Raw genomic sequence first — 15,759 nt, 5'->3', positions numbered from 1 at the left:
ACAGAATATTGGATGCTCCATTAGTTTTTGACCAGGGAATGCACAGGGACCAGAGAGTATCATATCTCACTTTATTTTTTTAATTATGAAAGTATGATAACACATTTACAGGAGACTTGGAAAATACAGAACAAAGTTACATATAGTTACACTATATACTACAATTACTTTATTAAATAGGTAAATTGGGCTTCCCGGGTGGTGCAGTGGTAAAGAATCTGCCTGCCAATGCAGGAGATGCAAAAGACTCAGGTTCAATCCCTGGGTTGAGAAGATCCCCTGGGGGAGGAAATGGCAACCCAACTCTAATATTCTTGTCTGGGAAATCCCATGGACAGAGGAGCCTGGTGGGCTATTGTCCATGGAGCTGCAGAGTTGGACATGCCTGAGCAACTGAGCATGCATGCATGACACAGACAAAAAACGTAAAATCAAGATTTTTAGTTGGAGTTTCAATATCAAACTCTTAAAAATTAATAGAACAGACAGAAAAGTAGATGGATATAGTTGACCAGAAAAGCATTATGAACCAATTCAACATAATTATGATTTATACAGTTTTCACACAACAGTAGGATATGCATTCTAGTCGAGTTCCCATAGACTGTAAACTAGGAGACACTGGAACATATCCAGGGCAAATGTCCTCTTTTTATGAGGACCCTGGTCATGCTGTTAAGGGCCTACTGTACGCACTCATTGTAACTAAAGACCCCCATCTCCAAATATGTTCACATCACAGATAGTAAGTGTTAGAACTTCAGATACTGAATTTGAGGGGCTGCAGTGCAGCCTGTAACACTGCCCTTCTCTCCAGTGGTGCCCAGTATTTCTTAAAATTCTGCGGGGCAGTGGAATGGCCATAGGCAGTCAGTGGAGGGGGCTTGAATTTGGGAGTCAGGCCTGTACTAGTCTGCTGGCTTGACCATTTCCAGCAGTGTGAACTGGGGAATTATTTAGCCTATTCTTAGCCTTGGTTTCCCCATTTGTAAAATAAGGCTAAAAATACTCCCCTTGGCAGGCAGCGGAGAAAAGAGGACAGAGATGATTAATGTGGAAAAACGGTCACAGCGATTCTCAGGTGTGGACCAAACCCCTCTGAGGCCCCCACTGCCCTGGAAAGAGGAGTCCAGTCCTGCCACAGCCAACAAGGCCTGTGTGACCGGCTCCCAGCCCCCAGCAGAGGTGAGAGGGGCCCAGTGCCTGTGGGATGTTAGATGCTACGAAGAAGAAAGCCCCCAAAAGATAAAATGGGGAGTCAATGGGCATGTTCACTTAATAAACCGATGCTTTAAATACTTATGTACAGTGCAAGTGTGTGCACAACCTCAGCTGGAGCTAGGTATCTAAATTTGAAGCTTGTGTGAACTTGAGGCCACAGATCCCCGCAGGGGATGTGTGTCTGTTTGGCTCTTCTGTCCACTTTTTGATTGGGTTGTTTGTTTTTTGGGTATTGAGCTACCAGAGCTGCTTGTTTATTTTAGCAAAATAGATAGCCAGTGGGAATTTGCTGTATGACTCAGGGAATTCAAACCCGTGCTCTGTGACAACCTCGAAGGGTAGGATGGGGTGGGAAGTGGGAGAGCGGTTCAAGAGGGAGGGGACAAATGTATTCCTATGGCTGATTCATGTTGATGTACAGCAGAAACCCATACAATATTGTAAAGCAATTATCCTCCAATTAATTGCTAAAAAGAAGTTTTCTGGACAGGTATCAGGAATTCGGAGAATCCGTGCCTGGAGAAGCAGAGTTCTATGGACAGGAGCCCAGGTAACTAGAGAACGCGAAAGGCAGGAATGAAATGGGAGTGAGAACAGCTTTTCCTAGTTTGTGCCTCGAATAAATCACTGAAGCCGTTCTCAGTTTCTGGCTCTCTAGTCAAGATTTAAGTTGCATGGAAGGTGCATCAAGTTTGGGTCATGTGCCCAGCCATCAGCTTGGCAAGGCAGAAACATCTAACAAGTTCCACCAGATTCAATTCAATGGGAAATGAGATCGTCCTCAAAAGGCAAAGAGTATTCTATGGCAAAGAGGCAATGGATGCTGATTGCCAAAAATCCACAAACACCTTCTGCGTTTGTGTCCTCAATTATCTGGAACCCAACATCGTAATGATTGTTATAATGCAGTTATTATTAAATCATATGCTTTTTCATCCATAGCTTCTCACTCAGAGTAGACCACTAATCCAATTTTTTTAAAAACAAGCTTTTGTATTTTCTCTTAACTGCTAACTTATGAGACAGTAGATATGCTGTGACAGGGCTTAAGTGAATGAGCATTAAAAAAAAAAAATGGCCAGTGGTACAAAGACATCAGTGAGTTCCAACCATCAGCCTCCATCTGGATCACCATCAAGTCGGCATCCTTGCGGCTGAAGGGTGTGCAGCGATGGAGTTATTCAATAGCCCTTTCAGGCCAGCGCTGTGTTACAGTCCATTGAGCTCCTGCCTGTAGCTAGTGAAGCCAGAGTGTTGAGGGAATCACCAGCTCAATTAACTAGCATTAAAATACTGTACCTCTAGAATCATCTTCAGGGGAATGTGATCATTTACTCTGGAAAATATCTGAGATATTTTCCCTGCTGGATAGAGAGGGGAAATTAAATTACCTGAAATGAATTCCCAGTTCTCCATATGTGAACTCTCTGTATTACAGATTGTCAGTTTAAGGGCTGTTATTTGTCACCATGGCCATGACCCAGCTAGTGGTGACAAGGCAGCTGAGAAATTATACAGATAAAAATTGTTTTCTCTGGTTATCTACATTGATGTTATACTTTATAAAAACTACAGGAATACAGAATGTTTCTTGACTTGAGGTTTTATTTTAGCTGACATATTACCCTTGTTTCAAATATCTCTTCAGCCAAGTTAGAGATTCCAATCTTTTCTTGGTATGTAATTCTGTTTATTGCAGAGTTTATATCTTCTTTTTTTGGCTGCATGGCATGTGGGATCTTAGTTCCCCAACCAGGATCCAATCCCATGCCTCCTGCAGTAGAGATAGGGAGTCCTAACCACTGGACTGCCAGGGAAGTCCCTATCACAAAGTTTCTTAGTGGCTATTTTCTCTAGAACAGCTCCAAAACTCTTACCTTCTAGTATCCATTTCCCTTCTTATTTTTTTTCTCCTTTCTTTTAATAAAGTACCATCTTCTCCTGAAGCAAGGGATCAAAATCTTTCATACTTTTGCACTTTTTATTACTTATAGGATAGGAAAATCTCTTTTATATTAAAGTAATTCATTTACAATTCAGTTTATCACAACAACTAGAAACCTTAGAAGCTGCGTGGATAACTGGAACTGTTCTTAGAATTGTGATTTTATTTATTGATTGATAGGTGCACTGGGTCTTCATTGCTGCATGTGGGCTTTCTGTAGTTTCAGTGAGCTCGGGGCTGCTCTCTAGTTGAGGTGGACAGGCTTCTCATTGCAGTGGCTTCTCTTGTTGCGGCTCCCTGGCTCTAGAGCACAGGCTCAGTAGTTGTGGCTCGGGGCTTAGTGCTCCATGGCATGTAGAATCTTCCTGGATCAGGGGTACAACCCATGTTGCCTGCATTGGCAGGTGGATTCTTATCCACTGAGCCATGAGGGAAGTCCGAATTCTAATATTCTTAACCCTTCCTGAGACAACATGTGTGTCAAATAAATAAGACTCCTTGCTAACAATTTTTCCATCTCTCTGTCAGAAGTTGTTAGAGTCTAGAACTTCCTAATGGCTTATTTAGCCATTCTCAGACTTCCTCTCCCAAATCCATTTACACCCTTAAAAATTACTGAGAACTTTTATGTGGATATTTACTATCTTAGAAATTGATAGCTAGATGTTTTTAAGATATTTTTAAATGACAGTAATAAATCTACTGCCTGTTAAAATAAATATTTGCATAAAACATGTTTTGGAATAAAGTTAATTAGAAGAATGTCATTGTTTCATACTTGACAGTTTCTTTAATGTCTGGTTTAATAGAGGAAAACTGGATTCTAGCAGTATCCTGGGCTTGTAATCCCTTGTGATATGCTGTTCTGGTTGAAGTATCTGAAGAAAATCTGATCTCAGAGGGATATTTAATTAGAAAAGGGAAGGGTATTTAATAGTCTTCTCATGTAAATGAACTTTCCTCTTTGGTTCAACAGTAGCTCAGCAAGTCGTAACGTCTTAAAGGCTGGTTGAATGGAGAAACTGAAACTGTATCAGTGAACTTTTCAATCCATCAATCTGTCTCCCACTCTGAAAGAATCTTTCACCCACATGTGATTTTGTAACTTCCAAATGTTGACAAATCTCATTATTACTACGTTTTTAAAAGAAATCACAGTTGGTAATATCCACACTGATTCCATCAAGAATATTCTTTTGAATATTAGGAAAATATAAAGCTTATAGTGCTATACGAAGGTTTTTTAAAATTCTAATTTTTGATTCACAGATGTGTGTGTGAGTGTGTGTGTGTGTGTGTGTGTGTGTGTGTGTTGCACCTCAGAGTATTTAGAAAGAGAATTTATTACTGACTGGAAAACTTGGTCTTGGGTCATGATTTTCAGTATGAATGACCTGAATGACCTTTGAACCAAATCTTTTTGCAGTAAATAATTTCTTCTTTTGCTCACTTCCATTTTTTTTTTTTGTTAACATACAAAGTGATATATATTTGTTGTACAAAAATTAAAAAATCTAAGCAAGTATATGGATAAATGGATAGGGGAAATATGTATACATGTGTACAGTGTCCACCGTCATCTGTGGGGAATAAGTTCCTCCAGCTGCCAGTGGGTGCCTGAAATCATATGTGGGACCAAACTCCATAGATACTGTTTTTCTCTTAGACATGCATACCTATGATAAAGTTTAGGTTATAAATTAGGCATAGTAGGAAATGGCAATAGGCATAGTAAGAGATTAACAATAATAACTCATAATAAAATAAAACGGAAAAGTATACTGTAATAAAAGTTATATGAATGTGCTCTCGCTCAAAATCTTTTATTGTACTGTTCTCACCCTTCTTGTGACAGTGTGAGAAGATGAAATGCCCATGTGATGAAAAGGAGATAAGTCAGTGGTGTAGGCAGCATGTTAGGTTACTACTGACCGTCTATCGGTGGGTCAGAAGTAGGGCCTTAAACCTTGGGTTGACTGTCAGGAGCTGACCATGTCTGTGGCTGGGACCCCACGTAGGGGCATGGAACTGGACAGGAAGATTGCATCACACTGTTAGGTAGTTAGAATAGGAAAAAGGAGTCCAAAATGGCAGTGGCTAAAAGACAAGGGAAAAGCCCACAAAAGTAGAACAAAGGAAGGTCTGAGGACTGGAGTGAAGACCTCAAGTAAAACAAACAGCCCTCCTGGCTAGCCCAATTTACATAGGGTAGGATGGAGGAGAAAAAGCATATAAAAAGAGGAGCCAAATTGAGCCAGGGACTTCTCTTCCCATCTTTTGGGTCTACTTGCCCTCATGCCTCAAGGATATATTTTCCTTTACTTGCCAATAAAACTGAGCTATAACACTGGTCTGTCCGTCACTTCAGATTTTTGCTACGGCAGGACAGAACTGAGGAAATTACACACTCCTCTGACATATATGGTGCTGTTTCTTGGATTTAACCTGGCTGAAACAACCTCGGCTTGGCCCCTGCAAAGTGGAGGCCAAGCACAGCAGAAGCCCAACTCGGTGAAGCTTCTGTGGCAGAAGCTGAACACAAAGAAAACACAGCACAGTGGAAGGGACAAGAAGCCCAGCGTGCTGGAAACCGGGACAGCAAAAACAAACTCAGCAGAGAGCTCATGCGGCTCAGTCTCAGATTCCAGGAGACCTCCTGTTCAGGTAGGAATCCCTCATTCCTATGTCTGGAAGGACATATGGCTAACAAAATCTTAATTCCTTTACAATCTCTCATTTCTTGTTTCCTTGAACCCCCCGCAAACAGGCCAATGGCAGTGGGTGCAATTGAGTGACTCTGGAGAGGCTACTCCCCAGTGTGTCCCAAAGGCTCCATTATCCTTTGCGCTCTAGTAGCTGTTGCCCAAGTGGGTGGGGGTTCTTCTGTCCTTAATCTTCTTTGTGCCAAGGACCAGGCCAATGAAAACTGTGAGCATAGGTCAGGTATTTTTAGCAGATTTTCCAGCAGGTTATGAAGGGGATTCCTCAGTACATTTTTCCCACTGCTTTTTCCTCCCGTCCTTCAGTTCCTCTCTCCATCTATGCCACTGCTTACAAACTATTGGGCAGGTCATCATCTTTTCATTTCTGAAAGTTGTGCTTGAAACCGTTGGGACTCAAACCCACGTGGCAGGAACTCTGCTATGTTTAGTCACTCAGTCGTATCCAGCTGGGACTTGCGCCTGGCCGGAACCCACAGTGCCTGGCTTCAGGACCTAATGAAGCTCAGGCTCTGATGTCTCATTGCAAAATTTCTGTGAGAGACACAACAGTAGGCAAGAGGTGGATTTGTTTGGATTCAGAGAGAAGCACACTCCACAGGGTATGGGCCATCACAGAGGAGGGTGCAATGCCCGTGGAATGTGGTGTGGTTAGTTCCCACCCCATGAGTGGGAGGATCATTCCAACATTTCAGGAATCACCCCCTCCTCCCTCTTTTGACCTTGCCTGAACTGTCCTGGCACCTCTGGGTGTGTCATTTAGCTTGCAGATTGAGGATCAAGGTTTAGTTGAATTTGACTTGTCATCTCGGACCCATTTGATTTTAATCAGCTTGTGTTATGCCCTTGGGCTATGTTATTCTTTCAAAAGTTGTGCCCAGTCCCCTTCCCTCCTGTTTCTTGTGCTTTTCCTGAGCCCCGTCCGGGCCCACAATGTTGCCTCTACAATCTTCTGGAGGGTCAACCAGAAAATAGCTGACCTTTGGGAGAGAAATGCCTGGGGTCCCAGGAGGTCGACCTGCCTAGGGATCCAGTCCCCAGGAGGTTGTTACCTCTCAGCCTGCTCAGGGATCCACCAGCCTGGGGTCCCAGGAGGTCGACCTGCCTCAACCTGCCTGTTCCCTGGGAGGTTGTCACGCCTCAACCTGCTCAGAGATCTGCCAGTTCAGGGGCCCCAGGAGGTCAACATGCCTCGACCTGACCAGGGACCCAATTCTCGGGAGGCTGACATGCCTCGACCTGCTTGGGGATTCGATCTCCAGCAAGTTGTTACGCCTAAATCTGACCCGGGGACACCTGACTCTCAGGTTGCAACAGTACTGGGTAGGATACGCTTCAGAAAGACTCCCCTCTCAAGAAGTCCACCTATGGAAATAGAAGGAAGCCTATTAGCTGTGGGACTACTCCTGGTCTCAGCAATAACTCAGGAGTCCAATGAGAACCCCATTGCCTTTCTGGAAAGGCTAAAAGAGGCCCTCCAAAAGTTTACCAATCTGGACCTAGACTCTTATGAGGGACAGGTGATTTTAAAGGACAAATTCCTGTCCCAATGTGCCTCAGATATCAGGATAAAGTTAAAACCGCTACAGCAGCAGGACCCTGCTGCCTCTTTAGATGAGATGGTCCAGACAGGCACCAATACCTTTTATTACAGAGAATAGGATAGGGAGGCCAAGGCCCAGGAAAGGGAGAAAAGGAAAGAGACAAGGCATGCCCAGATGCTGGCTGCCCTCCAGGGAAGCCCTATGGCAAACCCCAAGTCCTTAAAGGACAAGGCACAAGGCAAAAGCCTAATCTGTAGATAGGCGCAACATCAGGCCAAAGAGTGTCCAAACTATGACAAGTCTCCTAAAATAGCTTGCTACAAATGCCATCAATTGGGACACTGGGCAGCACTCTGCCCTCAGGGCCCAAGAGCCTCGAAGTCAGGTGCCAAGCCTTTCTTCACGATGGTTCAACAGGACTGAAGTGGCCTGCTCCAGCCATCCCGCCTGTCACATATAACCATCACAGAGCTGGAGCCAAGGGTGCAACTGGATGTGGCGGGTAGGTCTGAGAATTTCTTGTTGACACAGGGGCTACCTACTCTGTCCTAACCTCCTACTCTGGAGCCATCTCCTCCCAAACCTGTACCATTTTGGGTGCTACAGGAAAAACAGTTAACAAAAAGATTCACCTGAGCACTTCTTTGTTGCTGGGATGGACAAATATTTTCCCACCAGTTTCTGGTGGCCCCTGAGTGTCCTGTTTTCTTATTGGGAAGAGATCTTTCCCTGCCTTTGAAATCTTGTATCTATTGCAGTCCTGATAGAAGATGCTTTAAGACTCTCTTTTGGGGGCAAACTATTTTTACCAGCCACCAAGTGAAACAACTCCTGAACGGGAGAGGCCATTTATGGATGTGTGATCAAAGAATCCTCAGATATCAAGTAGTGCTGATGGAAAATCCAGGCCTGAATATATCCCCTTGTGAGGTTCTTAACCCAGCTACCCTCCTGCCTACCCCCTAGAGCTCTCTACCCTTTCACTCTTGCCTAGAAACTTTGGACCACTGGACAAAACCCCGAGACGGACTGTCAGAAGATCCTCTGACCAATCCTGAGGAAATCTGGTACATTGACAGAAGCAGCTTTGTCTTGGATGGAAAAAGAATAACTGAATTTGCTGTAGCCTCCAATTTTGAGACCATAAAGGCTAAACCTTTGCCACCAGGTACTTCAACCCAGTTAGCTGAGCTCATAGCCCTGACTCGAGCTTTAGAGTAAGGAAAAAGAGTAGCCATTTACACTGACTCCAAGTATGCCTTTCTGGTGCTATATAAACTGCTGCTATTTGGAAAGAAAGAGGCCACTTGACCATCTGAGGGACCCCAATCAAATGTGGTGATCAAATCCTTAGGCTCTCGGAGGCAGTTCCTCTGCTCTCTGAGGTTTCAGTCTCCTGTTGTAAAAGACACCTAAAAGGGAGCATGGAAGTGGCACGAGGGAACCAAGCAGCTGATCAGGCAGCTAGGAGAGCAGCATTACAGAACAGTGACCTAATAGGGGTTGCCACCTTAGTTCCACAGACCAATTTGCCAGAAACTCCTTCATATCCGGAAGGTGAGACTCTTAAAGCTACGAGAGAGGGCTTTCAGGGTCATATGGGTGGTTCCACAAGGAGGGACTCCTTTTTCTACCTGGGAACCTCCAATGGAAGTTGGTTAACTCCTTACTTGCCACCACTCATTTAGGGGAGAAGGCCCTCCAAAGATTACTAGAAAGGTCCTTTAGAGGAACAGGCCTCCAAACGACTATAAGGCAAGTGGTCTCCTCTTGTCCCACTTGCCAATTAACCCCCAAGGAGCTCAAAGACCCCAGCTGGCCCAGCCTGTCCAGTGATGTGGGACATGCCCAGGAGAGGACTGGCGTATGGACTTCACCCAGATGCCAGTTTTTCAAGGGTATAAATACCTGTTAGTCATGATAGATATATTCACAAGATGGATAAGGCTTTCCCACCTAGACTGAGAAGGCTGAGGAGGTGGTTAAAAAAAAAAAAAAAAACTGCTCCATGAAATCATTCCAAGATTTGGTCTGCCCAGGTCATTACAAAGTGGCAATGGGAAATCATTTACTTCTAAGGTCACGCAAGGGGTCTCTAAAGCATTGGGCATTACTTATCATCTCCATTGTGCCTGGAGGCCTCGGTCTTCAGGAAAAGTAGAAAGAGCCAGCCAATTATTAAAATTGGCAAATAAAAAAGATAACCCAGGAGGCCTCCCTAGGATGGAAGGAGGCTTTACCAATAGCTCTCCTCCACACCCATATTGCCCCTAAGGAACAGGTTGGTTTTAGTCCTTCTGAGATGCTATATGGGAGACCTTTTGTTTATGTCAATAACCTCTTCCTAGATCCAGAGGCTCAGACCCTCCAGTCTTATACCATGGCCATTGGACACAATTCCAACAAGATATATACTTTGGGGTGTCAACCAGGACCCAAAATATTCTAAAGAGCCACCACTATATGCTCCAGGGACTCAAGTCCTAATTAAAGTCTGGAAGGATGGGTCCCCAAAGGCTCAACTCCATCCCACATGTGAGGGCCCCTATCCTTAATACTTTCTACCCCCACAGCAGTGAAGGTACAAGGACATGACTCCTGGATTCACTACTCACAAGTCAAGCCGTGGAAGAAAACAGAAGAGGACACTCAATACACCTGTGAGCCCCTGGGAGATCTCAGATACCTATTCAGGACTGCAAATGAGTGCCAGTCTAATGAACACCCCCAAAACTAAGTTTCTGGGGATAAGATTTCTCAGGATAGTGCTAAAAAGCCAACACAGCTTGGCAGGGATTATACTCTAAAACAGACAGGAGGTAGATTTCCTGATCCCTGAATGAGGAGGGGCTTGAGTCAGCTTGAATGAGACATGATGCTTCTGGGTAAATAGCTCCAACTAAGTTAAAGAAAGTCTCACAGTCCTCAAGGAAAGCATTCAGATTCTACAGGATCTCAAAAAATGAGCTGGAGAGTTCTCAGGGTGGCTACAGTCTCTCTTTGGGGGATCCTTCTCCTGGCGAGGGGAATTTGGAGTTGACTAATACCCCTACCAATTATCACCATATTGATGCTGCTTATGATTGCTCCATATATTTTCAATTGTCTAACCTGTTTTGTCTCTGCCCAGGTCAACAAGCTATAACATGCAGTGCCAGTTCAACAAGGATATATAAAACTACAGCCAACCACAGAAAATATCACTCATCCTTAGATGGACACCACTATAAGGACTCTGAGGCTTAAGACTAGCAAGAGGGGGAGGCCCAATGCCCCTCACCATCCCAGTTCAGCAGGAAGTAGCCAGAAAGACTTCTATGCCCTTATTCCCAAAGAATTGGGCCTCCCATCTCTTGAGGGGGGAATGTTAGGTAGTTAGAATAGGAAAAAGGAGTCCAAAATGGTGATGGCTAAAAGATAAAGAGGGGAAAAGCCCACAAAAATAGAACAAAGGAAGGTCCAAGGACTGGAGTGAGGACCTCAAGTAAAACAAACAGCCCTCCTGGCTAGCCCAATTTATATAGGGCAGGCTCCTGGGGAGGAGAAAAAAACATATAAAAAGAGGAGCCAAAATTGAGCCCAGGACTTCTCTTCACCTTTTTTGCGTCTGCCTGCCCTCACACCTCAAGGATGTATTTACCTGCCAATAAAACTGAGCTGTAACACTGGTCCATCCGTCACTTCAAATTTTTGCTGTGGCAAGACAGAACCTAGGAGATTACACACTCCCCCGACAACACTACTGAGAATGGTATGCAATTTAAAACTTATGAATTGTTTATTTCCAGAATTTTCCATTTAGTATTTCCAGGCTGAAGTTGACTGTGGGTTACTGAAACCACGGAAAGTGAAACTTCAGATAAGGGGGACTGCTCTACCCATAATCCCACTATTGAAGCAATACTGTGAACATCTTGGTGGATATTGTGCTGTCTTTTTCTCTGTTTTAAGTGATCATCAGGCCTGTCTGGAAAATAATGATCAAAGATAATTCATGTTCTCCAGTCATGTTCCCCATTTCCATCTAAATTATATACAACTCTCAGCCAGGGTTTCACTGGGTTGGTTGGTTTTTCTTTCTGGAAAGCCATTCCATCCGCCTTACAATACTGTCTTGTTTTGGTTTCCTATGGCTGCGGTGTCAAATTACTATGAACTCTGTGGCTTCCAACAGAGCTGGAATCTCACTGAGCTAAAACCAAGGCCCTGCTCCTGTCTGGAGGCTCCGGGGGAGAAACTGGTTCTCTGCTTTTTCCAATCTATTGAGGGCGCCTGCATCCCCTAGTTCGTGGCCTCTGTCTTCCAGGTTAGCAAGTGTGACTTGAGTCTCCCACTGCCATCTCTCGGGTTCTCTCTTCTGCACTCACACTTCCTGTGACTACAGCTTGGAAAGGACTCATGTGATTAGAGTGGGCACATCTAGATGATCCAGGATAATCTTGCCCTTTCAAGGTCCTTAAATCAGAATCTTTTTGTCCATGTAAGTTAATATTCATCCTTTTTGACGTGAAGTTGTGAACATCTTTGGGGAGCATTCTGATGAGGTTTCATTATTTTCAAAAGCAATTTATATCATTTATAAAGCAATATGCCGGGACTCTTAGCATGGCTAAGACTCATGCTCCCAATGCAGGGGGCCCGGGTTTGATCCCTGATCAGGGAACTGGATTTCACATGCCACAACTAAGACCTGGTAAAACCAAATAAATAAATATATATTTTTAAAAAGCAATATGCCATATAATGGGTATTTCCTGGTGGCTCAGACAATAAAGAATCTGCCTGCAATGCAGGAGACCAGGGTTCAATCCCTGGATCAGTAAGATTCCCTGGAGTAGGAAATGGCAACACACTCCAGTATTCTTGCCTAGAGAGTTCCATGGACAGAGGAGCCTAGCAGGCTACAGTCCAAGGGGTCACAAAAGAGTCGGACTCAACTGAGTGACTAACACTTTTTTTTAATGCTATATATGCATATTCTTCATCAGATATCTTATTCATTAATCTTTGCTAAAGTAGATTTGGATGTTTTGTGTTGTCCTAACCATGACTGTGTTCTAATTTCCACACTCTTTATGTATCTAGGAACAGGTAATCTGTCTATACCTTGTCATTTGTCAATACCCTCTAAATAAAGGATATATATGTTAAAGGTGGCAAGCCACACAACAGTGATCATAAATCTAGTCTACTTTGCAACTAAAATCTCTTAAATGTTAAGACCACATATAGAGTGATATTTTCCACTCATTCACGCAGTGACAACCAGGCCCGTTTTCAGTCAACGTTCCAAGCTGATTTTAAGCCCTAGTGAAGAAATTAAGGAATAAAAGCAAGGTGAAGCAAGGAATGCTTTCTGAATATTGAAACAAAGGGAGTCTATACTCACTTGGGCAAAGAAGGGCAGTTGAAGTGACCTTAACAATGGAGGCGAGAAGCTTCATTGAAAGAACAAGCCACCAAGCATGGACACTTGAGTTTATCAGGATATAGACTCACACAGCACACAGGATTCTATACTGCATGAACAAGATGACATGGATTTGTTAGCTATGCTCAAAGTACTAATGGAAAGAGCATGCTGTGAAACTTGAACAAGATAAGTACAATAAATAAGAGGAAGTATGGTTTCATGAAACAGGTAACAGGCCAATGGAGTTGAATTTCTATGCTTTCTATCAGCTTGTGTTGGTAAGATATGCATGGGACTGACACCATGAATTGCTATGATTGCTGTAGATCAGAAATGAGTAACATAATCTCTGTCCTGAAGGGGCTGTTATGAGAGCAAGGTAAACAGAAATGTAAACAAATAATTACAAGAGGGGATGAGCTAAAATTAGACTCTGAACTGGAAGCTGCGAGAATCCGGGTGATTCAAATGTCTGCTCTTTTTCACTTAGGGTGTGGGTAGGTACAACTGGTGACTGGGGAGCTCAAAGAGGAAGTGAAATTTGACTTGTATCATGAATGGGAGGTCAGAGGACAGGGAAATTACTGAGTCAGAACAGCTTTGCAAAGGCCTGAGTGTGTGGACAGGCACGTTGTTACACCTGGTCAAGCATCCCTTTCAGGCTTCTGAAGCTCAGAGCAATCACAAGTGAGCAGAAGCCAGAAGCCAGAGAACCATATACTCAGGACCCAAACTACAATTTTCACTATCTGTCCTCCCATTTCTCACCTATTTACTTCTGTTATCATCAGTAGCCCAGCTTCTCCAGCTGTTGACTAGGTCAGGACACTCACTCTGAACTTCATCTCCTCTCCACCCCTCTCCTCCCAACTCTTTGGGAGTTAACATAACAGCCCCTTCAGGACAGAGACTATGTTACTCATTTCTGATCTGTAGCAATCATAGCAACTCTTAGTCCTTTGTCCTGTGTGATCCTGGGTTCTTAAACCTGTGCACCTTAGGACCGAGAGATAAGCATCTTCCTTGCTTCCTTTTGCTATATTCACATGATATATTTTTCTCCTTCAGGAACCAGAATTCCTTAGAAGTTAATGACATCAGGCTTTATCATCTATTGTCCTGTTGGGAATCCACCTGATTCATGAAAGGCTTTGACTCTGGGCTAACCGAGTCCCTCTTCCCTAGCCCATCATTAACCTTGATGGCATCTGTGCCCACGTGCCTGACCCAGTTATCTCACAGCCTGTTATTCTGTGACCTTCTCACCTCCAGCCAAGTTCTTCTGTGCCATATGGCAGCTAGTAGTGTCATCTCATCTCTCTCTAGCACTCATGGTTTGCGATCTTTTTTTTTTTTTTTGGCTGCACCATGTGACTTGTGGTATCTTGTATCTTACTTCCCCAAACAGGATTTGAACCTGGGCCCTCCACAGTGGAAGTACAGAGTCCTAACCACTGAATCTCTAGGGAATTCCCTGCAATTATTTTATATTTTGGTTTGTTTATAGTCAATTTTACCCACTAGATGCTCTGTAAAGACTGGAATCTTCTCTGCTTTGTTTATATTTATCCCCAGCTCTTAGCACTGTTTGGGTGCATAGATACAAATTTGTGTCAGAAAATATTTAGAGATATACAGTGGGAAAGATAAAGAAAGGCTCCTAAAAAGTATCAGTGCCATGCTAGGAGCTGGGCTTTACCTTGGGAACACATGGGAGCCTCCAGGAGATGGCCCCTAGGACATGGGAGAAAATGTATATTCTAACAAAGATGTGTTCAGTTCAGTTCAGTCGCTGATTCGTGTCCGACTCTTTGCAACCCCATGAACCACAGCACGCCAGGCCTCCCTGTCTATCACCAACTCCCGGAGCCTACTCAAACTCATGTTCATTGAGTCGGTGATGCCATCCAACCTTCTCATCCTCTGTCATCCCCTTCTCTTCCTGCCTTCAATCTTTCCCAGCATCAGGGTCTTTTTCAATGAGTCAGCTCTTCGCATCAGGTGGCCAAAGTATTGGAGTTCTAGCTTCAACATCACTCCTTCCAATGAACACCCAGGACTGATCTCCTTTAGGATGGACTGGTTGGATCTCCTTGCAGTCCAAGGGACTCTAAAGAGTCTTCTCCAACACCACAGTTAAAAGGCATCAATTCTTCCGGGCTCAGCTTTCTCTATAGTCCAACTCTCACAACCATACATGACTACTGGAAAAACCATAGCCTTGACTAGACAGACCTTTGTTGGCAAAGTAATGTCTCTGTTTTTTAATATGCTGTCTAGGTTGGTCATAACTTTCCTTCCAAGGAGTAAGCATCTTTTAATAAATTTCATAGCTGCAATCACCATCTGCAGTGATTTTGTAGCCCCCAAAAATAAAGTTTTTCACTGTTTCCACTGTTTCCCCATCTATTTGCCATGAAGTGATGGGACCAGATGCCTTGATCTTAGTTTTCTGAATGTTGAGCTTTAAGCCAACTTTTTCACTCTCCTCTTTCACTTTCATCAAGAGACTCTTTAGTTCTTCTTCAGTTTTTGCCACAAAGGTGGTGTCATCTGCATATCTGAGGTTATTGATATTTCTCCTGCAATCTTGATTTCAGCTTGTGCTTCATCCATCCCAGCATTTCTCATGATGTACTCTGCATATAAGTTAAATAAGCAGAGTGACAATATACAGCCTTGATGTACTCCTTTTCCTATTTGGAACCAGTCTGTTGTTCATGTCCAGTTCTAACTGTTGCTTCCTGACCTGCATACAGGTTTCTCAAGAGACAGGTCAGGTGGTCTGGTATTCCCATCTCTTTCAGAATTTTCCACAGTTCATTGTGATCCACACAGTCAAAGGCTTTGGCATAGTCAATAAAGCAGAAATAGATGTTTTTCTGGAACTCTTGCTTTTTTGATGATCCAGCGGAT

This window comes from Bison bison, unplaced genomic scaffold, assembly GCF_000754665.1.
Source record: "Bison bison bison isolate TAMUID 2011002044 unplaced genomic scaffold, Bison_UMD1.0 scf7180017864108, whole genome shotgun sequence".
In the NCBI taxonomy this organism is placed as follows: domain Eukaryota; kingdom Metazoa; phylum Chordata; class Mammalia; order Artiodactyla; family Bovidae; genus Bison; species Bison bison.
The sequence above is the reverse complement of the archived record's forward strand: the minus strand, read 5'-3'. Positions refer to the sequence as shown.